This window comes from Podarcis vaucheri (genome assembly GCF_965113315.1).
Source record: "Podarcis vaucheri genome assembly, chromosome: 2".
Classification (NCBI taxonomy): domain Eukaryota; kingdom Metazoa; phylum Chordata; class Lepidosauria; order Squamata; family Lacertidae; genus Podarcis; species Podarcis vaucheri.
In genome coordinates this window covers 133,368,149-133,395,480 of record NC_138760.1, presented here as the reverse complement: position 1 = coordinate 133,395,480, position 27,332 = coordinate 133,368,149, and the positions used below count along the sequence as shown (strand labels likewise).

At 47.0% G+C, this 27,332-nt stretch overlaps 1 protein-coding gene and 1 long non-coding RNA gene across 4 annotated transcripts in view; both read left to right on the top strand.

The window, feature by feature from the left end:
* The window catches only part of LOC309525857, a 54,297-nt gene that overhangs the window by 9,955 nt on the left and 17,010 nt on the right, over positions 1-27,332 (top strand). The window lies entirely within an intron of this gene.
* The window catches only part of LOC309525827 (uncharacterized protein), a 31,032-nt gene continuing 3,858 nt past the window's right edge, over positions 159-27,332 (top strand). The window contains exons 1-2 of one of the 3 annotated variants that reach the window (XM_082211435.1): positions 24,633-24,686; positions 25,833-25,986. The gene's annotated coding sequence lies outside the window, so the exon portion shown is untranslated. Of the gene's footprint in view, positions 463-24,632; positions 24,687-24,824; positions 25,987-27,332 lie in introns of those variants that run through there. The other 2 variants (XM_082211437.1, XM_082211434.1) reach the window with 2 other exon arrangements.

Sequence of the window (27,332 nt, the reverse complement as noted above, 5' to 3'; positions counted from 1 at the left end):
GCGTAGCTCAGCAATGCAGCCGTTGCTCCGAATGCAGAAGGACCCCGGCTGAGTGCTTGGCATGCAGAAGGAGGCCCAGAAGGAGATGCTCCCCCTCCCTAAAAAATCCTGGTGGATGAAACTTGCCCAACTCCCCCCCTCCCCTCTGGAGTCCCCCTCCCTGCCGCCAGTTGGGGGGCGGGGGCCGGGTCCCCATGGAGCCCCCAGAGCAGGAGGCCAGAGGCAGCGCCGCCCCGTCTCCTTCCCCTCCGGACACAGGGAGGGGCTGCTCTTGGAGATGTAGCTCTAGGGTCGCCTGCGCCTCGGGAAAGGAGCCGGAAGTGTCGCTGGGAAATGCGCCGGAAGTTTCCAGGCCGGAAAAGGAGGAAGGGCGTCGCTGAAGAGCCTCCGTCGCCGCCGCCCTTTCTATTGCAGACAAGGAAAGCGGACTAATCCGGAGCCAGGGAGGCGGAGGACCAAGTGGTAAAGGGGGAGAGAAGGGGGGGGAATAGAGGGGGGGATAAGGGGGGAGGGAGGACGAAGAGAACCCCCCCCGCAAGGAAAGCGCCCTCCCTGGGGTCGCCCGTCGACAGGGGCCCCGACCCAGGGGGGGGAGGGGGGACCCAAGACCTGCAAGATCTCCTGGGCAGCAGCAGCAGCACCGCCAGACTCCCCTTTCTCTTTCCTGGGGGGCCGAGAGATGCTCAGCTGCCCTGCCCCCCCCCCGGAGGCCTTGGCGGGAAGGGGAATGAGGACCCCAAGCAGGGCTGGGGGTGGGGCTGAGGCCCCCCATTCTCCCTGGGGTCGCCTGGCTGGGGAAAGGGAGAGAGGGAGTCCAGGGAAGGGTTAAAGGAAGGGGAGGAGCCTCGACGGAGACCCCTCCCCTTCCATCACATCTTATTCCCCAGTCTCCCTGCTGGCAGTCTGGCAGTCCCAGATCATCTGTATTCACTAGGACTCATCTCCATACTTTGGATTGTCCTGAATACCACCATTTGGTAGCCTAGCCCAAACCCAAAAGTCCTGCTAGGATGCATCTTGGCTTGCCTGCTGATGAAACTGAGTGTGTGAGGATTGATAATATTGTCATTTATCCGTTTCAGATCCCTAAGTGGCAGCAGTTGCCAGGACATTGTCCTGTTCGCCTCTGTATAGTTCCAGCCTTAGTTCAGATGTTGTGGTAGATTGCAATCAGGGTGGATTTGATATAAGTCAAATTGATTTGTCCAGTATACCTGAAGGAGCGTCTCCACCCCCATCGTTCTGCCCGGACGCTGAGGTCCAGCGCCGAGGGCCTTCTGGCGGTTCCCTCATTGCGAGAAGCAAAGCTACAGGGAACCAGGCAGAGGGCCTTCTCGGTAGTGGCGCCCGCCCTGTGGAACGCCCTTCCAGCAGATGTCAAAGCGATAAACAACTACCTGACATTCAGAAGACATCTTAAGGCAGCCCTGTTCCGGGAAGTTTTTAACGTGTGATTTTACTGTATTTTTGGTTTTACGGAAGCCGCCCAGAGTGGCTGGGGAGGCCCAGCCAGATGGGCGGGGTATAAATAAATTATTATTATTATTATTATTATTATTATTATTATTATTATTATTATTATTATTGATTTCAATCACAATTTACAATAAATCACTAGTCAGTATGATTCTATTTAAATCAAAAATTTCTGATTTGGTTACACTATTAGAAATACACAGACAGATAATTATGAAATCATTCTGAGGTTTAATAAGTTTACTGTCTATATTTGGACAACATTTCGGCTGTAATTTATTGGAAAGAGAAAAATAATCATTTCCTTAGTAACAACTTAAACAATTTATTTAACTAAAACAATATTATAGCATGTTGGTAAAAATATTTTTTTTATATATAAAAAACAACAACCAAGCGCACATGAAAAACTCGGAACTTAAGCCTTTCCCCACCTCCACTACCAGCCACCCCTTTAGATTGGCTTCGGCATCCAGGCGCCTATTCTGTACAGTTAAGTGTTAGTGCGGTTGTTGGAACCCAGTGGGATTGGGAAGAGGTTGCCATCCCTGAAAGACCTTCAGCGCTTGCCTCAAGTCTGACTTGCACAATTATTACACAAAGACCCCAAGACGTGTGGAGTATTCTGCTCACAAGGTTGCCCTTTCATTTTTACGGCTTCACACTTAGCTACTTGTGCAGATCTCTTCCACTGCAAACCATCTGTTCATTGAACCTCTTGGAACTCAGCATTTAAGGGGTTGATTCTGTGTATATAATTCTGCATTGGAACAATGGGATTAAGGTTTTCCGTCAACTCTGTATGTTTATTTTATAACATTTTTCCTGTGAAGAAAAGGCATGTTATCTCTGCAGATACACAAATTCACACTTTTGAGAATGGCAAAAACAAGCATCTGTGACAATATCGTCTCTTTAGAAAAACTTCACCAAATAATCTTACAAAAACCTCTGGAAGAGCATGACATTGTGAATGGATTAATGGAATTCATTTACCCAAAAAATTAAATATTCCATATAAAGCCTCATGCTAGATAATTAAAAAGAAATCCTTATTTCCTGATGAATAGCCTTTGGACTATAATGTAATTAAATATAAAACTATCTTTAGATAGACTTTTTCCTCTAAAAGCATTTTATTTTTTTTAAAATTCTGATTAAAAAAATCTGATTTAAATAAAAAAATCCGATTTTAATTTTTTTAAAAAAATCATTGATTGTATTCACCCTGATTGCAATCTTTAGCTGCTGATAACATGGCAACGTTTAGCAGCTCATATTGTGAGGTTTAGCTGGTGAGAACATTGCAACTGTCAGCTGACGAGTTATCACGATATTGAAAATCAGATATTTCCTAGTCCTTATGCACATTGGATCTGCGATATAATGTCAGCTCAAATATTAGGAAACAGTTAGCACATTAACATCAAGCCCAGCTCTAATTGTGACCTAAATTTCTGGCCCAGTGTATCATTGCAGATTTTACCAGTTTTATTTTGCTTCCCATTCTAATAGTATCTCATACATTTTGGAAAGTTTTTTTTTAAAATTGTTCAGTAGTACCTAACAGACCAACTAAGTTTGTTCTGGGGATGAGCTTTCGTTTGCATGCACACTTCTTCAGATTGGACAATTTTCTACCTGAAATTTGGGAAACACTTTTTCTTTCCTCGCCATAATATCTCTTTCAAACTGTGAACTTTCAGTCCAAAAACCTCTCCCTTTATCTTGTCCAAACAAGATGATTTGATGGTATTGAAACCAATCTGCCATCACACCTCCCACCTCATCCTGTTTATTCAGTTTTATTTCTTCTTCCGAAAAGTCCAAAAGATCTCTGTAAGTTGCCCATTGCTTCTTCCGTATTGCATTTTTTAAAAAGCTGTTGCTTTTGTGGGTGGAAGCCAAAGAGGTGTTTTTCTTTCCAGCGGATTATTATATTTATCCCATACTGTAAAAAGGATTTTCTGAATAACCTGATTCATAGAGCTCTTATGTGTTTTAGTTTTATCCTGCCATAAATAAGCGTGCCAACCAAACATATTCTTGTTTGATGTTTAGTCGTGTCCGACTCTTCGTGATCCCATGGACTAGAGCAGCCAGGCACCCCTGTCCTCCACTGCCTCCCGCAGTTTGGCCAGACCCATGTCTGTAGCTTCGAAGACACTATCCAACCATCTCGTCCTCTGTCGTCCCCTTCTCCTTGTGCCCTCCATCTTTCCCAACATCAGGGTCTTTTCTAGGGAGTCTTCTCATGAGGTGGCCAAAGTCTTGGAGCCTCAGCTTCACGATCTGTCCTTCCAGTGAGCACTCAGGGCTGATCTCCTTCACAATGGATCGGTTGGATCTTCTTGCAGTCCATGGGACTCTCAAGAGTCTCCTCCAGCACCATAATTCAAAAGCATCAATTCTTTGGCGATCTGCCTTCTTTATGGTCCAGCTCTCACTTCCATACATCACTACTGGGAAAACCATAGCTTTTACTATACGGACCTTTGTTGGCAAGGTGATGTCTCTACTTTTTAAGATGCTGTCTAGGCATCTTAAAATATTTTCTTACGACCTTTGTTGTAAGAAAAAACCTATTCCTTTCCCCTTATGGGGTATTCAAGAGCCCATATAGTCCTTAAGTGGGTTCCATATTGGTAGGAGAAAATAACAGAGGCCAACCAGAGTATATGGAGAAGCAAAGGGGCTAGTAAGCCTGATCTTTATTGCAACAGTGTCCCCCCCTCACCACAACCAGGAGGGAGGTGTGCAAGGCCTTATATAGTCTTTTGAAATTGCCCACCCAAGACCACCCACCCCCAAATATCATACAGAAGGAGACTGTCTACAGCAGGAATACATCACAGGAGGCAGTCTACAGCAGAAAACCTGTCCCCAAGGATACCTGTTAATGGTCACTAACTGCATTACCTGGGCAGCCTGGCCATTCTTTTGTGATGGCAAATACTTTAGTTCCTGAATCCAGGTCACAGGCCCACCCTGTTCAGGAGGTGTGACAGTATTTGTAAGCACAAAGACAATGGGAAGGCTTCCATTTGCCTCCTTTACTGCAGAGGAATATTTGAGTACGTTTCTGAGCACAATTCAAAGTGTTGGTGCTGACCTTTTAAGCCCTAAACGGCCTCAGTCCTGTATACCTGAAGGAGCGTCTCCACCTCCATCGTTCAACCTGGACACTGAGATCCAGCGCCGAGGGCCTTCTGGCGGTTCCCTCCCTGCAAGAAGTGAGGTTACAGGGAACCAGACAGACGGCCTTCTGGGTAGTGGCGCTTGCCCTGTGGAATGCCCTCCCATCAGATGTCAAGGAATTAAGCAGCTATCTTATTTTTAAAAGACATCTAAAGGCAGGCCTGTTTAGGGAAGTTGTTAATATTTAATGCTGTATTGTTTTTAACACTCGATTGGGAGCCGCCCAGAGTGGCTGGGGAAACTCAGCCAGATGGGCAGGGTATAAATAATAAATTATTATTATTACTATTATTATTAGTAGTCTGTGGTGCTCAATGTTTAGGTATAGTAAATACTAGGATTTAATTAGAACTTGTGTGTTATAGCGGGGATATGCCCAGGCTTCAGCATACAGGCAACTCTCCGCAAGCCGTGGGAGCCCAGCGCGGGTTCCTCCTACGTCTTGCGGAGATCTGCGTGACGCCTGGAGAGCGAGAGCGACCCCCCTCGCTCTCCAGACTTCAGCGAAAGCCTGCATTCGCCCCATAGGACGCACCCAGATTTCCCCTTCATTTTTGGAGGGGGAAAAGTGCGTCCTTGTCAGTGTTTGTAAAAAGCAAAAAAAAAAAAAGAAAAAAAAAAGAAGGAAAGGGTTCTGACCTCCCTTTGTCTCCTCAGTCTCCTTGATATTCTAGAATAAAGTGTGGCTAAGATTCTGAGTCACAATCATGGCTGAGAAATACAGCCAGGAAATATGAAACTGATTTGAAGATTGGTTTCTTCTTTACACTATTATTATTATTATTATTATTATTATTATTATTATTATATTACATTCAGGAGGACACACCACGGGTTTCCTTCTTCTTTCTTTTCTTTCCAACAATCATAATCATAATTATAATTATAATTTATTATTTATACCTCGCCCATCTGGCTGGGCCTCCCCAGCCACTCTGGGTGGCTTCCATAGAAACCAAAAATACAGTAAAATATCACACGTTAAAAACTTCCCTGAACAGGGCTGCCTTAAGATGTCTTCTGAATGTCAGGTAGTTGTTTATCGCTTTGACATCTGCTGGAAGGGCGTTCCACAGGGCGGGCGCCACTACCGAGAAGGCCCTCTCCCTGGTTCCCTGTAGCTTTGCTTCTCGCAATGAGGGAACCGCCAGAAGGCCCTCGGCGCTGGACCTCAGCGTCCGGGCAGAATGATGGGGGTGGAGACGCTCCTTCAGGTATACTGGACCGAGGCCGTTTAGGGCTTTAAAGGTCAGCACCAACACTTTGAATTGTGCTCGGAAACGTACTGGGAGCCAATGTAGGTCTTTCAAGTTATATGGTATTGGCGGCCGCTGCCAGTCACCAGTCTAGCTGCCGCATTCTGGATTAGTTGTAGTTTCCGAGTCACCTTCAAAGGTAGCCCCACGTAGAGCGCATTGCAGTAGTCCAAGCGGGAGATAACCAGAGCATGCACCACTCTGGCCAGTGTTATTCACCTTTAATACTCACCTTTTTCAGTGTAACACATATTTTTATCTTGTGATATTCAGATGAAGAGAGGTATAACAATTTAATAAATAATTCCCAGTTGGAGCAGAGCTAGAATATCCGGAAGCCCTTGGCCACCCAGGGCAAAGGAGGAAGAACAGTGAGAGAGGCCTGGACAGGGAATCTCCGCTAAGATAAGCCAGTGTCAGGAGGCGGGTGCGAGACCCGGTGGCATATAATTATTATAAATCATAATTGGGGAGGGTGTCTCAATCTGGCCTTCCCAGCAGTCAGGCTTCAGCTGCTTTCCTTCTGCATCTCGAGCTCTCTCCATTCAAGAATGCAAGGCTGAGAGATGGAGGTCCAACCCCAAGAACATTGTCCCACTGAGCACTCCTTCAACTGACCACAAGCACCAAGCCTTGTCACTAGACTTATATATGGGTCTCCCAAAATGGTCAGTATGGACCTCCTGAGGCCAAAGGGACTCTGCAGGTGATTAATAAACATCTAGAGGTCGAAGGGGACAAAATGTGGCCCAAGGGGTGGAGGATTATAGTGCAGAGGATGAAGAACTCCATGATGAACTTAGGACCCTGATGAATATTGGCTTCATGGAACATAGAGCAGCTCCCTTTCCTGTGATAAACCATTTTTTATCAAACGTAAAGCCCACAGTTAAACTGTATTCTAAGATAATGCTGCTTCATTAATGCTTAATTAAAGGTTAGGAAAGGCTGATGATGCATTACCATTATTTAACATTATTTCATCTGTCTTTCCGAAAAATTTCATATGGAGGACAGGAAAGAATGTACGAGATGTCAAAATAAGAGCAGGTGCTAATTGATGTGTGTAATATTCCTTTGTTCTCTTCCTAGGTTTCCTTTCCCCCCGCTCCTCCCTGTTGAAAGAAGACAATGGAGAAGGCAGTCAAAATTCTGGAGGGCCATGTCCAATGGGAATAACAAAGAAACCATATAAATTCATGGAATGTGAAAAGAGAGAGGAGAAACAATTTGAAAGTATGGAGTGTGGAAGGAGTTTCACTGACAGTGGAACACTTGGAAAACATCAATGGATTCACACAGGGGAGAAACCATTTAAATGCATGGAGTGTGGAAAGAGCTTCAGTCAGAGTGGAAACCTTAGAATTCATCAACGGAGTCACACGGGGGAGAAATCATTTAAATGCATGGAGTGTGGAAAGAGCTTCAGTCAGAGTGGAGACCTTAGAATTCATCAACGGACTCACACGGGGGAGAAACCATTTGAATGCATGGAATGTGGAAAGAGTTTCACTCAGAATGGATACCTTAGAATTCATCAACGGACTCACACGGGGGAGAAACCATTTAAATGCATGGAGTGTGGAAAGAGCTTCACTGAGCGTGGAAAACTTAGAATTCATCAACGGAGTCACACGGGGGAGAAACCATTTGAATGCATGGAGTGTGGAAAGAGCTTCAGTCAGAGTGGACATCTTAGAATTCATCAACGGAGTCACACGGGGGAGAAACCATTTGAATGCATGGAGTGTGGAAAGAGCTTCAGTCAGAGTGGACACCTTAGAATTCATCAACGGAGTCACACGGGGGAGAAACCATTTGAATGCATGGAGTGTGGAAAGAGCTTCACTGAGAGTGGAAAACTTAGAATTCATCAACGGAGTCACACGGGGGAGAAACCATTTGAATGCATGGAGTGTGGAAAGAGCTTCAGTCGGAGTGGAGACCTTAGAATTCATCAACGGAGTCACACGGGGGAGAAATCATTTAAATGCAGGGAGTGTGGAAAGAGCTTCAGTCAGAGTGGAAACCTTAGAATTCATCAACGGAGTCACACAGGGGAGAAATCATTTAAATGCATGGAGTGTGGAAAGAGCTTCAGTCAGAGTGGAAACCTTAGAATTCATCAGCGGACTCACACGGGGGAGAAACCATTTGAATGCATGGAATGTGGAAAGAGTTTCACTCAGAGTAGATCCCTTACAATTCATCAACGGACTCACACGGGGGAGAAACCATTTAAATGCATGGAGTGTGGAAAGAGCTTCACTGAGCGTGGAAAACTTAGAATTCATCAACGGACTCACACGGGGGAGAAACCATTTAAATGCATGGAGTGTGGAAAGAGCTTCACTGAGCGTGGAACACTTAGAATTCATCAACGGAGTCACACGGGGGAGAAACCATTTGAATGCATGGAGTGTGGAAAGAGCTTCAGTCAGAGTGGACAGCTTAGAATTCATCAACGGAGTCACACAGGGGAGAAACCATTTGAATGCATGGAGTGTGGAAAGAGCTTCAGTCAGAGTGGACACCTTAGAATTCATCAACGGAGCCACACGGGGGAGAAACCATTTGAATGCATGGAGTGTGGAAAGAGCTTCACTGAGAGTGGAAAACTTAGAATTCATCAACGGAGTCACACGGGGGAGAAATCATTTAAATGCATGGAGTGTGGAAAGAGCTTCAGTCAGAGTGGAAACCTTAGAATTCATCAACGGAGTCACACAGGGGAGAAATCATTTAAATGCATGGAGTGTGGAAAGAGCTTCAGTCAGAGTGGAGACCTTAGAATTCATCAACGGACTCACACGGGGGAGAAACCATTTGAATGCATGGAATGTGGAAAGAGTTTCACTCAGAGTGGATCCCTTACAATTCATCAACGGACTCACACGGGGGAGAAACCATTTAAATGCATGGAGTGTGGAAAGAGCTTCACTGAGCGTGGAAAACTTAGAATTCATCAACGGAGTCACACAGGGGAGAAACCATTTGAATGCATGGAGTGTGGAAAGAGCTTCAGTCAGAGTGGACACCTTAGAATTCATCAACGGAGTCACACGGGGGAGAAACCATTTGAATGCATGGAGTGTGGAAAGAGCTTCACTGAGAGTGGAAAACTTAGAATTCATCAACGGAGTCACACAGGGGAGAAATCATTTAAATGCATGGAGTGTGGAAAGAGCTTCAGTCAGAGTGGACACCTTAGAATTCATCAACGGAGTCACACAGGGGAGAAATCATTTAAATGCATGGAGTGTGGAAAGAGCTTCAGTCAGAGTGGAGACCTTAGAATTCATCAACGGACTCACACGGGGGAGAAACCATTTGAATGCATGGAATGTGGAAAGAGTTTCACTCAGAGTGGAGACCTTAGAATTCATCAACGGACTCACACGGGGGAGAAACCATTTGAATGCATGGAGTGTGGAAAGAGCTTCAGTCAGAGTGGACACCTTAGAATTCATCAACGGAGTCACACTGGGGAGAAACCATTTAAATGCATGGAGTGTGGGAAGAGCTTCAGTGAGAGTGGACACCTTAGAATTCATCAATGGAGTCACACAGGGGAGAAACCATTTAAATGCATGGAGTGTGGAAAGAGCTTCAGTCGGAGTGGAGACCTTAGAATTCATCAACGGAGTCACACAGGGGAGAAATCATTTAAATGCATGGAATGTGGAAAGAGCTTCAGTCAGAGTGGACACCTTAAAATTCATCAACGGAGTCACACAGGGGAGAAACCATTTGAATGCATGGAATGTGGAAAGAGTTTCACTCAGAGTGGACACCTTAGAATTCATCAACGGAGTCACACTGGGGACAAACCATTTGAATGCATGGAGTGTGGAAAGAGCTTCAGTCAGAGTGGGAGTGGAGACACTTAGAATTCATCAACGCACTCACAGGTGAGAAACCATTTAAATGCATGGAGTGTGGAAAGAGCTTCACTGAGAGTGGAACGCTTAGAAAGCATCAACGGACTCACACAGGGGAGAAACCATTTAAATGCATGGAGTTTGGAAAGAGCTTCAATAGAAGTGGACACCTTAGCAAACACCATTGAACTCACAGAGCGAAAACCACTTACTTATATGGAGTGTAGATAGCTCTTCAATCCTGATGTTCTTACAAAACATCAATGGACTCACAAGGAGGAGAAGCTTTAAGAGTTGAAACCCAACAATCTACCAACAAACTGAAAAAGCAGAAATGATTTGAATGGAAGGAGTGTGGGAAGTTCTTCTATTACCTTATATGTATATAATTTTATATGCAATTTGTTTTTATATGGAATTTATTTACAAATTGCTACATACTTTCCAGATACACATTTATTTCATACTTGACTTCCTCTCCATGGTTTCCCCATAGAATTTTTAAATTGCTGCATATTTCAGATATTTACACCTTACCTTTTCCACACTCTTCTCCAGCAAGTTTTGAACTGTTGTTTTCCATTCAGCTCCTACTTGTGTTTGTACATGTTTACAAAAATTCTTTAAATATTCAACAAAAGGTTTCTACTCCTCCTTAATGTCTGTCTTGATCTCTTATTTTCATAGTTAAATTTGCCAATTTGGCCTTTTCCATCACTTTTAACTGCCGCTCTCTTGATCAAGTGTAGCTATCTCTTGATTTTGCCATTTTTGTGCATAAAGTACTTTTGCTGCTGTCGTTCATCTGTCTTCATGGAACATTTAACCCAGTTATCCCTAAAAGAAATGGTTCCTTCAGGAGCATCACCCTAAGTAAAGTAATTTTCTCCCTAGTTATAATTCATCTGGTTGGCTGAAAGCCACAAAGATGTTTTCTTTTCCAACAAATCCTTATACATTTCCCAAGCTCTTTATAAATTCTTCCTAATTACATAATTAATTAAAAAAAAAGTATTTGGTATTTTGCCTTCTTTTGAGATACCTTTCTGCAGTGTTCTGTCTTAGTCCAGTGATACTACTCCATTAAAATCGCCCATAATAATTATATTTCCAACATAAACCTCAGACATACTTTCATCCAATAGTTGGAAGAAATCTTTCTTTTTCCTCATTAGGTGCGTCAGCTCCTACCAATAATATTTTTTTCTCCTTCACCATCACTTTCACTGCAATAATTCTTCACCTCTAAAGATCTGTTTAGAGTCCAGTTTGGAATTCATATATAGTACCACCCCTCTTTTCTTTGTTTTATATGAATTCCTGTCCTAGTCCTTTATTTACCAATAATCATTTTTGTTGTTGTTTCCTTGTGAAAATATGTGTAATTTTATTTCATTTGGTTTTGTTGTTCAAACCATTCACATTCAATGAAAACAATTTTAAATCCATCATTGAATCCTTTAAACAGTTTTAAGTCCCCTTTCCCCTTATCAGCTATCTCCCTCCTCCAGCTCTTCTACTGATGCATCTCCCAGCTCTTTTTTAAAATATATTTCCTCTAGAATGCCTCTGTTTTTATTGGCCCTTGCCATCTTTGTTTCTTCCCTATGTACATAAAAAAGTTCCCTTCCAGGAATTCTCAACTAAAGGGAATTGAATTCTTCTTGAGCGCATCAGCCAGAAACTTATAGCTGGTTCTTTTCTTCAGCAATTTTGAGCATTGTAATCAGTTTTTCTGGTAGTGTGTTTGGAGTTCTTGATCTTGAGTTTCATAAAATCAATCAAACTCCTGGTAGTTTATTTGCTTTTGCATAAGCTGATTTCACTCTGAAAGCAAGAATCTCCATCAAGTCATTTTTTTCTTTCTTTCTCTTGTTTCTCCTTCTCTACTTTGGTTGAGGGTGTCTTCCTCGTCTGGCCCATAGTCAAGTTCTTGTTAACACCCAACATTTTTATAGCTTTCCACTTTAGGCAGGGTGCTCCGATGTTCCAGTAACCCCAGAGCCTTATGGGGGGGCTATACCCACACTCTCTCTCCCACCCCCATGGCACCTGTAGTAAAGTTAGTACTTTGGTCAAGCGGAGAGTGAGGCCTTGTGGGAAACCAGCAAGAATTATGGGAACTAGGTCCTGTTGCTTTAACCCGTAGACCCGTTGGCTCCAAGGGCGTGAAAGGTTTACTATGGGAGAGGAATTCTCTGGATAATGTGAAGGGTTGACACCTGTGAGGGAAGTTATGTATATCCAGCCAGTGATGTTATCTCCCTGTTAATTGCCCAAAGGAGGTGCATCTGCATAAGCTCCAAGAAAGGGAGGAAACATCTTTGATGTAGGCTCTGGAGCCTTAATTGGCCCAGCTGTCAGAAGTTAAAATTATTAGCCCACAAGCTGGTTATTGGAGAATTCAAATGTAACCAAGAGTGGTGATTGGGCCTGGGGGATCTGATTCCATGTGCAAATTAGGGACAAAAGATCTTGAGAATGGCTGGGAAGGTGTGCTCTGCAATCCGCAAAATCGCCCTGCTGCTGATGTTCCACCTAAGCAGCCGTTCTTTTGTGATGAAGATTTTCTAAGACCTCTGAATGCGGATCTCTGAAGGACTCTGAACTATCCTATCTTTGCCTTAGAGTGTAGAAGTGAGTATTAGCTAGCTATATTTTGCAACGTTTTTATTTTCTCTTTACTTGTAATCTACCAAAAGATGTGCCTGCTTTTTAGCATGTTCTTTATGTTTTAAAATAAATTTTAAGCAAGAAACTTTCTCTTGTCTTGTGTGTGCCTATCCGGGGAAATAGCTAAATCCAATGCCTAGCTTCTTGGTTGCGCCTTACTAAAGAATTTCTGCCTGCAAGCTTGTGGAAGCAACTTGTAGTTTGGAGTTAACCAGTAACAAAGAAGCACGGCCGTCTCCCTTGAGCTGTGGCTTAAGGTAACCCTGGGACAAGGGAGTGGTGGCAGCCTTACCAGTTCTGTTTCGTCCTGTTTCTGAAAAGGTAAAAGGGTCTGCCAGTGATACGGAAGGGGGGGGCATGTCTTCTTTACCTTCTTCGCTACAATATATCCATTTATTCCCAATTGTCAATGTCAAAAGAGACTAAAATCTATAAAATTCATAGAAACTCAACGTGCCAATTTGCTCAATTTCTCTAGGACCCCATGACACCTCCTCTGTCCTCCATCATCCCTCAAGCAAGGTGTCAAGACCCTAATCCTGTCAAATCACTCTGCCAAATCTTTCCTCCGGGCAATGCCAGTACATGGATCATTGTCTTCTCATCACTGGTACTCAGGATGTGCTTATCTGCGCATATCTCCAGCTCTGCATATCCCCCCTCCCTCCTCCATATGTTAATCCATGTAACCCAACCTCTTCTTAATGTATTCATGATGTAACCTGTGTAACCCAACCTCCTCTTAATGTATTCATGATGTAACTGGGATGTATTTTGCACTGTATTCTGGGACATAGAGGGAAGTTTCAAAAGTTCATGTCACCCCTTTCTCGCTGTTCAATCTCGCCTTGAACCTGTTGCGCAATAAACTTGGATCTTCTGCAGCTTGCTCCTGTCTCTGGCTGAGCTCATTTTCCTCCGCAGGGACCCGCGGACTTAGTCCGACGAGCTGGGTGGCAGAGCAGCCTCGCACCCAGATTTTGCCGTAACATCCAGCCTTGCTCCAGAAACCTGGTCTGGCCGAAGAGCAAAGACAGGTGAGGGAGGGGCTAATGGTTGGGGACCAGTTTACCACAGGACCTGATCTGCTGCGGAGGGTGCATGGCAGGCGACTGAACTCTGATGCGACAACCTGGAAGTCCCAGAGCGGTGCATCAGTTAGAATGGGATGCTTAAGAAACCTCTACAGATTCTCAAAGGGGAGAAGAAAACATTTAGATGTATGGAGTGTTTGACGTATTTCTCTCAGAGTTCACTTTCCTTCCCATCAATGAACTCAGATAATGGGAAAGCAGTCTTAAATGCATGGAGTGCATGTGAAGTTCTGGTATTTGTATAACAAATACAAATACAAAGTTGTATAGACAGGTCTTTAAAGAAATGAAGGTCATGTCTCACAAGTATAATAGCAGATATAATATAATGTTAGATAGGGAGGGGAAGAATCTGGAGTGCTGGGGTGAGTGATGATGGGCTGAGAGCCAGCTGATTTTGGGGCCTTGGTGGAGAGAGTTGGAAATGTTGGTGTTAGGAGTTGTGGTGGTAGTTTGGGAGCAGGGTTGGTGGGATTAGCATTATAGGAACAGCAGCATAACTCCCATTGATGGAACAACAAAGACACAAAAAGACGAAAAGCATCTTGTACATTTTGATGCTATGGCCTGTTGGCTACACAAATAAAGTCTATTCATTCATTCATCTTATACATAGACTGAAAGGGCTTAAGCTCAGTGAGAAAGAGGAGGATTGGTTTGAGAAGACACTGAATTATTTGGGTAGGTTTGAACAATTTGGGGCAATTAAAATGTTTAAAGTTAAATAAACCTTGTGGAGGGAGGAGCGTTAAGGTACAGTGGTGCCCCGCAAGATGAATGCCTCGCAAGACGGAAAACTCGCTAGACGAATTTCCTATGGGCTTGCTTTGCAAGACGAAAATGTATTGCGAGTTCCTGCGGGGTTTTTTCCCTCCCCCCTTTTTCTAAGCCACTAAGCCGCTTATCCGCTAAGCCACTAAAAGCCGCTAAAAGCTGCTAAGTCGCTAATAGTGCTAATCCGCAAAGCCGTCAATGGGCTTGCTTCGCAAGACGAAAAAACCGCAAGACGAAGAGACTCGCGGAACAGATTCTTTTCGTCTTGCGAGGCACCACTGTATATAGAATTGTACATATGTTATTATTGAATATTATTGAATATATTATTGAATATTGTATAGGTAAAGGTAAAGGTACCCCTGCCCGTACGGGCCAGTCTTGACAGACTCTGGGGTTGTGCGCCCATCTCACTTAAGAGGCCAGGGGCCAGCGCTGTCCGGAGACACTTCTGGGTCACGTGGCCAGCGTGACATCGCTGCTCTGGCGAGCCAGAGCCACACATGGAAACGCCGTTTACCTTCCCGCTAGTAAGCGGTCCCTATTTATCTACTTGCACTCGAAGGTGCTTTCGAACTGCTAGGTTGGCAGGCGCTGGGACCGAGCAACGGGAGCGCACCCCGCTGCGGGGATTCGAACCGCCGACCTTTCAATCGGCAAGCCCTAGGCGCTGAGGCTTTTACCCACAGCGCCACCCGCGTCCCGAATATTGTATACCCAATGTATTTTTTATTAATCTTGGCAGCCACTTTATCTTGGCAGCCACTGATGTAGCGACTTGCTTCGTATTTAGCTATTCCATCTCTTTCCATTTGCCAGAGGGGTTTATATCTTGGAACTTTCTGTGTGGAATATATTTTAAGGTTGGTGTTTCCCTTCCTGTTGTAATCTATTATTTCCTGTATTCCCCACCCCAACCCCACTCCGAGAACTTGATTCTTGCTGTGCCATCGACTCTCCCATCTTTCATTGGCATTTTGCCTTTTCCCAGTAGTGATGTATGGAAGTGAGAGGTGGACTGTAAAGAAGGTTGATTGCTGAAGAATTGATGCTTTTGAATTATGGTGCTGGAGGAAACTCCAGCACCATAATTGGACAATGTTCTCGAAGCTACCAGCATGAGTTTGACTAAACTGCGGGAGGCAGTGGAAGACGGGAGTGCCTGGCGTGCTCTGGTCCAGGGGGTCACGAAGAGGTGGACACGACTAAACGACTAAACCACAACAACAAGGGCTGACTTCCAGCTTTCCATTACTAATTACCATCCATTAATAATTATTTTCCATTAGGAATTATTTTTCTTGAGTGAAGGATTGCCACAACATAAAACAATGTAGTACATGTATAGAGAAAGAACAAAGGCTGTTAGGATTTCAGGCTCCCCAATGCTGATTTTATGTTTGATATATTTCACATGCCTGTCTGAGTGGAGTGTGAGAAAGGAAGACTGTCTTATCTCCCTTCCGGTGTGAGACTGTGAAACTACTTTCACTTTTATGTCGTTCTGTTTTGTTGTTGGAGCTGATGAGAATGGATGCCATTATGCATATGTATGTAAATGTTATGTAAATAAATAGTAGTTTAGAACTACGATGCTTCTTTCTTCTGCTGTGTTAAGCCAGAAGGCTAGTGTGCACAAATCAAGATGGTTTATGTCGCTGGAGAAGGGGATGCCTTTTCCAGAGCTATGCTCACCGGAGGACGCTCGGAGGGAGATCCGGAAGGGGGGCTGCAGGTAGGCCAGAGCGTTTTCCAACAAAGGCTTCCCTTCACTCACCTTCCAATCCGGCCAGACAGGAAGGACTGGCCTCCTAGCTGCGAATCTTGCATGAAGGGGGAAGGTGGCAGAGCAGAGAGTGGGCAGTGCCAGAGAGACCTCAATGCAATGGGGAGGTGGCCTAAGTGTGTGTTAAATGCTTCACTGGAAGCTCCTATCACATTATCCCCAAGATAACACACCTAGGGGAGAAATCCTGTGGATGTCTATAGTGTGCAGGTCCCAGACTTAAGGGTCAACTTTCTACAAATCCACAAGCTGCCTGGAGGCAGGAGCCACCTCTGAGCATTGAGGCAGCCAAGAGGAAGCTTCCTTTGAAGGTCATAGGGGCATGTGGACCTGGCGTGGCCAGTTTTCAGGGCTCTTTCCAGGAATGGCTGAACCCATCCTTCACAAGTGAGGCCCGGTGTGCTCTCAAAGGGGTGGGGGAGGGAGGGAGAGGCCCAAAGTCTCTGCCTCCTCCACACCCCCTGGGGTTTAGCCTGTATCTGGACTGCACCACTTCAGCCTGCAAGGAAGACCCTCTTTCCTGGGACACATCACATTGATTCCACCACTTGGGGAAGCAGACCAAGTCAGGGGGGAGGAGATGTCCAGCCAGGACCCTCCTCCCTTGGGAGAAGGAGGGCACTGGGGAGCAGTCCATCCTGCCAGCTGCCTCCCCTGCAGTCTGAGGCGGGACAGATCCTGCCCAGCCATAGATCCACCACTCGGGAGGAGTGCAACTTGCGCTATTGATGCTCCCCTGAGATTTCCGGTAACAGGAAGAGCAGCTCCGCTGGGTCACCTCCTTGCATAACAGAATGAGTAACAAAATGAACTTCAACAGGGACAAATGTCAGGTCCTGCACTTAGGCAGGAAGACCCACCTGCACAAATAGAGGATGGGGGACACCTGGCTGACTAGCAGTACATGTGAGAAGGATCCAGGGGTCTTGGTGGACCACTAGCTTAACCTGAGTCCGCAGGGTGATGCAGCAACAAAGAAAGATTATTCTAGGCTGTAGGGTAGGACTCGAACCCATGGCCTCAAGCTGCAAGAAAGGCAATTCTGACTAAACCTTTGCCAGCAAGAGCTTTTTGGCAGGGGAAGAGACTCCCATGAGAGGGGGTGATGCTCTGGCTCTGTCTTCAAAGGGGGAGAGGAAGGGGGGAGCCCTGGATCTGGAGAGGAGGGGCGGCGGAAGAGCTCTTTGCTACGAATGGGGAAAACCTTTGCATTTCAATCTTGCCTTTGAACCAAAGCTGTCCTGCGAGCAGCTCACACAAAATCGGCGGATATATATAAAAAAATCTACGAAAGCACATATATATATATATATATATATATATATATATATATATATGCAGGTTTTGGTGTCTTCGGGTGTCTTCCCGTGTAAGAGTCGGGGTGTCTGTGCGACGTTTCGACGAGGTCTCACTCGTCATCTTCAGGCTGGTGCTTTCGGCTTCTTGTTACTGGAACAGAGCAGAATCTGGTGTTTGAGTTCCTATAAATACTGTTGAGGGGTGTGGTGTATAGCCTCCAACGTTCTGGGCAGAGAGGAAGTTCCTAGATTAGTGTGCCTTTTCTTCTTTTGTTCCTTAATTACTTGAGGGATATCTTGGGTGATTTCATGAGTGATATTCTGAATATCACTGGGTGGGTCATTAAGTGTAGATTAGTTGCTAAAGCTTTCGTGTCTTGACCTCTTGAGCTTGTGAAGAGTTTTTCTGAGAAGATGGCTGTGCTGCATTTAGTTGTGCTCTGGCTTGGCTTCGTGTATAGGGGCGAGCTATGGTTTTGTGCCTTGTGCCAGCCAGATCTGTGTAGGGATTGCAGGGGGGTGCAGCATCCGGAGGTGCCACTATAGTTTGGCTACTGGATGGAGTCTGTAATATGTCTGTGGAGAGGGTCTGGGTTTGGGTCTGGTGTGGTTGATTGGTGACGGCGTTCTGTGTGCCTCTGGTTCTGGTGTCGGTTTTTGTGGGGAGGGCTAATTTCCAGATGTCTGGCAGGCGGGACGTGTCGTCACGCTTGTTCATGTTGTGAGGGTGTTTCTCTATCTCGATGGCTTCCATGATTATTCTCTTGTGGTGATGTTCCATGTTAAAGAGCAATTTGGAATATATAATGGCAAGGGAGAGCAGCATTTAGGGTGGTCGTAAGTTACTGCTCTGAGTCCCCAAAGGGCACAGCAACTCCGGTCTACTTTGCGGGGCTGTTGTAACGGGGACCCCCTGCGCCCCGGCCCTGCCTCCCCCCCCCCCGTCGGGAAATGGGGGTGAGACTGACCGGACCCCCCCGGCAAGGGATTAAAAGGGGGGGATATCACCTTCCTGCCCCGGAGGACTTTTTCCCAGTGGGGGGGGTCTCCTTCCCTGCCGCCTCTGGGGATCGAACTCGGGACTTTCTCAGTGTTACGGAAAAATCTGGGTGCAGGGTTACACCCAGCTCATCGGACTAAGTCCGTGGGTCCCTGCGGAAGAAAAATGAGCTCAGCCGGACGCAGGAGCAAACTGCAGAAGATCCAAGTTTATTGCGCAACAGGTTCAAGGCGAGATTGAACAGAGAGAAAGGGGTGACATGAACTTTTGAAATTTCCCTCCATATCCCAGAATACAGTGCAAAATACATCCCAGTTACATCATGAATACATTAAGAGGTTGGGTTACACAGATTAACATATGGAGGAGGGAGGGGTGAATATGCAGAGAGCTGGATGGAGGAGGGAGGGGGGAATATGCAGAGAGCTGGAGATATGCGCAGATAAGCACATCCTGAGAAGACAATGGTCCATGTTTGCATAGTCTGTCACCTGGCATCGCCTGGAGGAAGGGCTTGGCAGATGGAAATAAATGGATATATTGTAGCGAAGAACAAGGTGAAGAAGACATGCCCCCCCTTCCGTATCAGTCCCCCATTCGGAGATAGATTTGCATTAAAGTTCTGTAAGAACTTGCAAATCTTTTCTCCGCACCCTAAATCTCGGTGAATGGGATGTGTGGCTTTATGCAAACCTGAAAGGGACTTGCAAGCCATGCCTCTTACGGTCATTTGCAAGTATAGCAGTGCAGGTAGCTGCATATAGGGTATTATATAAAGAACACCTCTTGTATTTTGTTGCTAAATTACTTGTGGCATTCTAACACTTTGGGAGAGACCATTTACTCAATAGTGTTCTATGCTTTACACCTAGCAGGAAGGTCCACTAATGACTGAAAAATGCAGTTGGTGTTTTGTCCTTCGCCATTTTTGTGTATTTCTCAGGTGTCAAGCTAGCTCTTCTGTGGTCTCACACTGACATAGTGCTACAGCAACACATCCTGTCTGTTGAATCCCCTCGGGGCTTTCATTTAACCATGTCGCCTGGCATTCACCATAGCTGGCACAGGTTTGGACCTCTCGTGAGGGAGAGGTCTTCGCCTTGGCCTTTAGCTATGGGATTTTATTATAGGCTGTGGTCTGGCACTCATGGGAAGTTGCTCACTTGCACTTAAAGGACCAAAAAGCTAATTGCAGCCTGGATACACTTGCCCAATTCAAACTGAGTCCAATTTGAATTTATCTTGCCCCAGGGTTCTCAACTCTTCAAACCAATCTGTTAAAAGAAAACCATTCTTAACAAGGGCAGTTGTCCAAATAAGTCAATTTAAGTCTATAAGGGATCCTTCCTGCTAAACCAAAGCATATCCACCTTCATGTTTCTTAGAAGCTTCTCCTTGGTAAAGCAAGTTTTAGCACAATTTTTAAAATGGGTAGGGAAGGTTGGCATAGTGCCAGGTGGGGCAATGAAATGTGGTTATCTAAACATTGGACTACACAATAGTGTGAGCTATTAGAAAGTATAAAATGCATGAGAATTCTCCATTGGTGTGTAAGCAATAAGGCATTAAACATAAAAACAGATACACACAAAAAATCCCCCCCCTTTTGTGGAAATAACACACTGTCAGACACATTTCAACATTCTTACATAATAACACATAATACAAAACAAACTAATTAAATATCAGTTGCGTATCTTGACACAATTGTGACCTTTTACGTATGTATCTTTTGAATCCTGGTACACAGAGGCTTGAGGTTCAAGTGGAAAAAAAAATGTCCTTGCAATTCAACTCCTCCCCCCTTTGTCAGCCCCACTCCCCCATCAGTCTATATCTGGTGTCTGTCGTTGCAGGTCTTGTGATGACTGAGTTGAGGGGTTGTTGCTGCTTTTCATCATTGCACATCTGTAGAAGTGATATCCTGTAAGGGGCAGGGTTTTTGGGGTGACTTAAAAACACAGTTAGACAAGGAAGGGGCAAAAGGCAAAAGGGATGTCCTTGAGTTTTCCGTGGGAAGCTGCAAATAATTACCGTATTTTTCGCACTATAGGACGCACTTTTCCCCCTCCAAAAATGAAGGGGAAATCTGTGTGCGTCCTATGGGGCGAATGCAGGCTTTCGCTGAAGCTTGGAGAGCGAGAGGGGTCAGTGCGCACTGACCCCTCTCACTCTCCAGGCTTCAGGAGAGCCCCACCGCCAGCCCCGCACGCTCGGGGGACAGCGGGAGAGGCGCAGCGCGCCATTCCCGCTGTCCCCCGACTTGTCTAGAAGGTTGGCGGGGGGAGAAGCCTGCTCCTTCCCGTCGCCAGCCCCACAAACTCAGGGGACAGCGGGAGAGGCGCAGCGCGTCCTTCCCGCTGTCCCCCGACTTGGTTAGAAGGCTGGCGGGGAGAGAAGCCTGCTCCTTCCCGTCGCCAGCCCCACAAACTCGGGGGACAGCGGCAGGGGCGCAGCGCGCCCTTCCCACTGTCCCCCGACTTGGTTAGAAGGCTGGCGGGGGGAGCCTGCTCCTCCCTGTCGCCAGCCCCGCAAACTCGGGAGACAGCGGCAGGGGCGCAGCGCGCCTTTGCCACTGTCCCCCGACTTGTCTAGAAGGCTGGCGGGGGGAGAAGCCTGCTCCTTCCCGTTGCCAGCCCTGCAAACTCGGGGGACAGCGGGAGAGGCGCAGCGCGCCATTCCCGCTGTCCCCCGACTTGGTTAGAAGGCTGGCGGGGAGAGAAGCCTGCTCCTTCCCGTCGCCAGCCCCACAAACTCGGGGGACAGCGGGAGAGGCGCAGCGCGCCCTTCCCGCTGTCCCCCGACTTGGTTAGAAGGCTGGCGGGGGGAGCCTGCTCCTCCCTGTCGCCAGCCCCGCAAACTCGGGAGACAGCGGCAGGGGCGCAGCGCGCCTTTGCCACTGTCCCCCGACTTGTCTAGAAGGCTGGCGGGGGGAGAAGCCTGCTCCTTCCCGTTGCCAGCCCTGCAAACTCGGGGGACAGCGGGAGAGGCGCAGCGCGCCATTCCCGCTGTCCCCCGACTTGGTTAGAAGGCTGGCGGGGGGAGAAGCCTGCTCCTTCCCGTCGCCAGCCCCACAAACTCGGGGGACAGCGGGAGAGGCGCAGCAAAATATAGGGTTCACAGCAAGATTTCGCAGCAAGATTTGTATTACCAAAGAGACATACACATACACATTTAAGTACAGATTTACAGCTGGGAAAGGAAACATCTATGCTCCTATCATGTACTAAGGGAGAGGAAAATAAAAGTACCCAACTCTATACAGAACCCTTTTAGCAGATCTTGAAGCTAGTTTGAGTGAGAGTTTACTTCCTTAGACTAAAGAATGAAAGTTCCTAGATAAATTATCTTTAAAGACTGAAGTGAACATTTTTCCCAAGATAGGGAGAGAATCTCTTATAAAGCATAGTTAAAACAGCCATAGATTTGATTTAAAAGGAATACAAAAGTGACAATTTTTCCTGAACTTGCAGAGGAATAGTAAGCCTAATATATGCCCCCCCTTGCAGTTTCCTTTAAAGGAAGCTTACTCGGGAGTAAATTTACCTGGCACAGAATAAGAAGGAGAAGGAAAAAAAACTGAAAGAGACAGAATGAAACAAGGGGGGGCATTTTCTAAGAAAAGAGGCCAGGACGTCTTATAGAGACTGATATCAGGAGCCTTACAATAACTCTTCTGTCCAACCAAATCAAAGTTAAAACTGGACTCACATAATTTTCTTAGAAGGAACACCATACTTTCATAGGCATATGCTTAATGAAGTACATACACTGCATTTTAGCTTGAGAGAGCAGTTGGCTCAACTAGGCTTTTGCAGCAGAAACATTAGGTTATCAGCACCTTCCAAAATAAGACTGTAGACTCACAATCTCAAAAGTTGGGGCAAAGCAAGAGGTGGGGTAAACATTTGCACACTTCATTCTCATTTTCTCTTATTTAGGACTGCTAAGGTCCAGCATGGCTTCCTTAGATTTAAATTTTGAAGCAAGCTTGCAGTTTAAACTATGCACACTTAAGAAAGGCAGTCTGCCAGAGACAGAAGGAACAGACAACACACATAACAGACAACATGTAAACATACATATTCTCATATATGTATTAACAGACAACACACATAACAGACAACATGTAAACATATATATTCTCATCCTTTAGTTGGTTATTGCAAGGAGTTGGGCCACTACCTTTGGCTTCATTAAGTGAAAATAGTAGGAAGGTCCCACATGGTTTTATGAGCCTCCTTGCCTCTTCAAACACACCACCAGTTAATCAAACTGGTAGGGCTCACAACGCTTGGTTGACTGGGTACCCCTTTATAGATGCATGCATTGCTGTTGTTGCTTTTTTTTGCTTTTTCCTTTTTTGGGGGGGTGTCTGGGATAGAGAAGGGGGAAAGAGAGGGGTTGATTAGGATTGGTATGTCTAGGGGTTTGGTATGCTTAGTACAGGGACGTATAGTAAAGAAGAGAAGAGAAGGGGCTTCTAGTTGCCTGGCAACTTCCTTAGTGGGTTTTAGAGAGCTCTAGCTATCCGGTTCCTTGCGTTCCCTTTCCTATTTCCTTATTTCCTTATTTCCTTATTTCCTTATTTCCTTATTTCCTTATTTCCTTATTTCCTTATTTCCTTATTTCCTTATTTCCTATAACCTGGGGTCTCTTTCCACTCTGCAGGTCCTGCCCAATTCCTCATGGGCTATCCCTCCTGGCAACCTCCTACCTATCGTCACATCTCAGGAAAAGGGGCCCTACTGGACGCCCGCGCCATTCGGTGCCAGATCAGGTGGTCCCTGGATAGAATTTCGAACTGAAAATCCCCCTTGCTTTTGGAAGCGGGCTCACGCACGATACACGTGTTACGTGGCACCGACCAGTGCGGCTGGGATTGGGATAGAAAGCCAGACCCCTTCCTGCCCCCTAGCAAGGACGCTCGGGAAGTTCGGAAAGAGAACTCCAACCCCTTGCTTTCAACTGGGATGCCCGTTGCGGAGAGTCGGCTATCTTTCAAGTCGGGTCTCTCCGTCTTACTTTCGGACTCTCAATTGGTGCGGCTGACTGGAGGGTTTGAGAGGAGAAAGAGATAGAGCTCAGAACCCCCCTTTCGGGTTGAGCAGCGGTCCACGGTCTCTCTCACTAACCGGACCAAGAGAAAGGCAAGAAGGAGCGATAAAGAGGAGGGCAGAGAATTCAGTTGCCAGGAGATTCCACCCCCTTCCAACCAGTGCACTGGATTTTCCTTTTTCCTTATACTCACGCGTCTTCTATGATGATCCCGGGATCGATGAATAAGCCGGCTGGATCCCTCTTTTGCTCCCCGGCTGAACTCCTAGGGCTTTCGATTACTGCCCGGAAGATGGCTGGGGGTCCAAAAGGATCTTCCCAGGCAAAATGGCCCGGAGCCGGCTGAAGATTTCGGGGGCCCCAGTCAGCAGCTCGGGAGAACCGCAAGCCCCACGTTGGGCAGCCAACTGTTACGGAAAAATCTGGGTGCGGGGTTACTCTGCCACCCAGCTCATCAGACTAAGTCCGTGGGTCCCTGCGGAAGAAAAATGAGCTCAGCCGGACGCAGGAGCAAACTGCAGAAGATCCAAGTTTATTGCGCAACAGGTTCAAGGCGAGATTGAACAGAGAGAAAGGGGTGACATGAACTTTTGAAATTTCCCTCCATATCCCAGAATACAGTGCAAAATACATCCCAGTTACATCATGAATACATTAAGAGGTTGGGTTACACAGATTAACATATGGAGGAGGGAGGGGTGAATATGCAGAGAGCTGGATGGAGGAGGGAGGGGGGAATATGCAGAGAGCTGGATGGAGGAGGGAGGGGGGAATATGCAGAGAGCTGGATGGAGGAGGGAGGGGGGAATATGCAGAGAGCTGGAGATATGCGCAGATAAGCACATCCTGAGAAGACAATGGTCCATGTTTGCATAGTCTGTCACCTGGCATCGCCTGGAGGAAGGGCTTGGCAGATGGAAATAAATGGATATATTGTAGCGAAGAACAAGGTGAAGAAGACATGCCCCCCCTTCCGTATCACTCAGGAGAGAATCAGGAAAACGGAGCTGGTTTGGAAGGAGGAGAATTGGTGTCTTCGGGGAGGGAGGGGCCACTCATTCCTCCCCCCCCGTCAGTGAGCTCCGCTTCCTAGGGAGGCAGGAAGGGAGGGGCCAAGGGGGGAGGGGAGGGGCCTGATCCACCTTCCCGGAAGAGGAGCAGCTCTGCGGAGGAGGAGGAGGAGGGGAAAGAGGTGCGAAATATATCTATATATGGGGGGAAGGGGAGAGAAGGGGGCGCTTTTCCTCCCCCTGAATCTGCAAACAGGGCAGCTGGGAAGGAGGGGGCAGGATTTGGGGAGGATGAAAGGAAAGTGGGGGGTTCCTCCCCCTCCCCCCTTCTGGGGATCCGGCGAGCGGGGGAGGGGCTGGTTTTGGAGAAAGGAGCCCCTCCCCCCGAGGGGGCGCCTCCTTGGAGACCCCCAGCCCTTTGTCTTGCGGGGAAGGAAATGGGAATAGCAGAGCGAGCGAGGGAGGGGGGAGAGGAGATGCTCAGCTGCCCCCCCCCGGGAAGGACAAGGGAGCCCCCCGGGCTGGGACTTGAACCCAGGCCCCAGTTCTGGCTCCCCCCTGGCAGGTATCTCTGGGGCGCCGCCATCCTGGCTTGGTGGGTCCCCTTTGGGGGGAGACTGGGGAGTCCATGGAAGGGTTAATGGGGGCGAGAGAGGCCTGGATGGAGACCCCCCCCCCGTCTCCCTCCTGGGATGGGGAGAGATTTGGCAGGAAGGCTGAGCCAGCCAGGGGGGCCTTTGGGGAAAGGGGACCCTGGGGGGGCGGAGGGAGGAAGGGAAGCATCCCTGGGGAGGGATGGAAGCCATTTTGGAGAAAGAGAGAGGGACTGGGGGGGGGCCGCCTGCCTTGACCTCTCCCTCCTGCCCAGGAATCTGCCATGACTCCGCGTAGACCAGGGAGAGATCCCTGAGCAGGAGCCCCGATCCAGCCACCCTCTCCTCCCCTGAAGCTCAGTCCTTGCCCTGCCTCAAGTCCCAGGTCAGGAGCTGCAGGGGGCGCTGGGGGCTGTTAGAGGGAGTCCAACCATGGGGGGAAAGAGGAAAGGGAGGAAGCCCCCTTTATTATCCCCCCCCTTTGAGGCTTCGCTCTGGGCAACTCCAGTCTCTCCCTCATGCCTGGGTTTCCGTGGAGAAGCATCTAAAGGGCTCCCCCCCCCCAGAGACACCTGGGCTCAACTCCTCCTCTCCATCCACCAGGTGTCCATTATTCCCACTATATCAGATCTCTTAACTCTGTGGGATTTAAGGGATGGGGAAGATTGTTATGGAAATGGGTGGGTTCCCGTGCTCCCCCCTCAAGAGGCTGCCTTATTATTATTATTATTACAGTGGTACCTCAGGTTAAATACGCTTCAGGTTACAGACTCCGCTAACCCAGGATGAGAACAGAAATTGTGGTCCAGCGGCGCGGCAGCAGCAGGAGGCCCCATTATGTTAAGAACACTTTCTTAACCACCGGAACGAATTGAGTACTTAACCCGAGGTACCACTGTACTGCAGTTTCAGTTATTCTTATTGTTATTTGTTTATTTAATCTATTGGTTGCTTTCTCTTGCCCAGGGCAGCCCAAAGGGACTTACAACCAGTTGTTGTTGTTGTTGTTGTTGTTGTTATGTTCCACGGTGACACTCCAAGGCCTTCTTTGTCGTGTTTCCTGTATTTTGGGGGAAGAGAGAAGGCTGTTCTCGGGGCCTGCTCCCCCACTAGGGAAACTGAGGCAGGCCCCTCAGGCAGCAGATGCAGGGAGGGGCAAGGAGGGGACGGAGCGGAGTCCCATTTGGCCAGCCCTGATTTAACCCTCTATCCTCTCATCCAGTGGAAGGTGCTGTCCCATTGCCAGTGTCCTAGACACAATGCAGCCGCCTTGGGAAGTCAATGGCACAGGATGATTTGGGAATGTGAGCAGTTGGTTGGACTGTATCAGGAAGATGTTGGAGATCACGGAGGAAGGAGGAAACAAAATGCAGATATTCAGCGTTTTCAGGGGAGGGGGAAGAAGGGGAAAGTGTGTCCCCCCAGATAAGACTCCCATCCTCCCTGGCCATGGGCCATCCTTGCTTGGGCAGGTGGTCCTTTGAGTCCAACCACATCTGGAGGGCCAGAGGTGACTCACCTCAGTATAGACGGTTCCTCTAGGGCTCAGTGTTACTTGGGAGTTGGTGGAACAGGATCTTAAGGGTTCTTGAGACATTTCCAATGTGTCCCCACTGAGCAGTTTATCAACCCTGCTGGCCACAGGGGAAGACCTTCTGAAGGAAATGGTTTGTCCCCAAAGTTGCTTCCTTCCTTTCTCCGCTGCTGCTGCTGCCCACACTAAAGAAATGTCTGGATGAAATCCCAGGGATGTCTGGCTCCTATTACAAAGAGATCCAGTTGATATTCTAGAATAAAGTGTGGCTAAGATTCCGAGTCACAATTGTGGCTGAGAAATTCAGCCAGGGAATATGAAACTGATTTGAAGATTGGTTTCTTCTTTACACATTATTATTATTATTATTATTATTATATTACATTCAGGTGGACACACCACTGGTTTCATCTCCTTTCTTTTCTTTCCCACAATCAGTGTTATTCACCTTTAATACTCACCTTTTTCAGTGTCACACATATTTTTATCTTGTGATATTCAGATGAAGAGAGGTATAATAATTTAATAAATAATTCCCAGTTGGAGCAGAGCTAGAATATCCGGAAGCCCTTGGCCACCCAGGGCAAAGGAGGAAGAACAGTGAGAGAGGCTTGGACAGGGAATCTCCGCTAAGATAAGCCAGTGTCAGGAGGCGGGTGCGAGACCCGGCGGCATATAATTATTATAAATCATAATTGGGC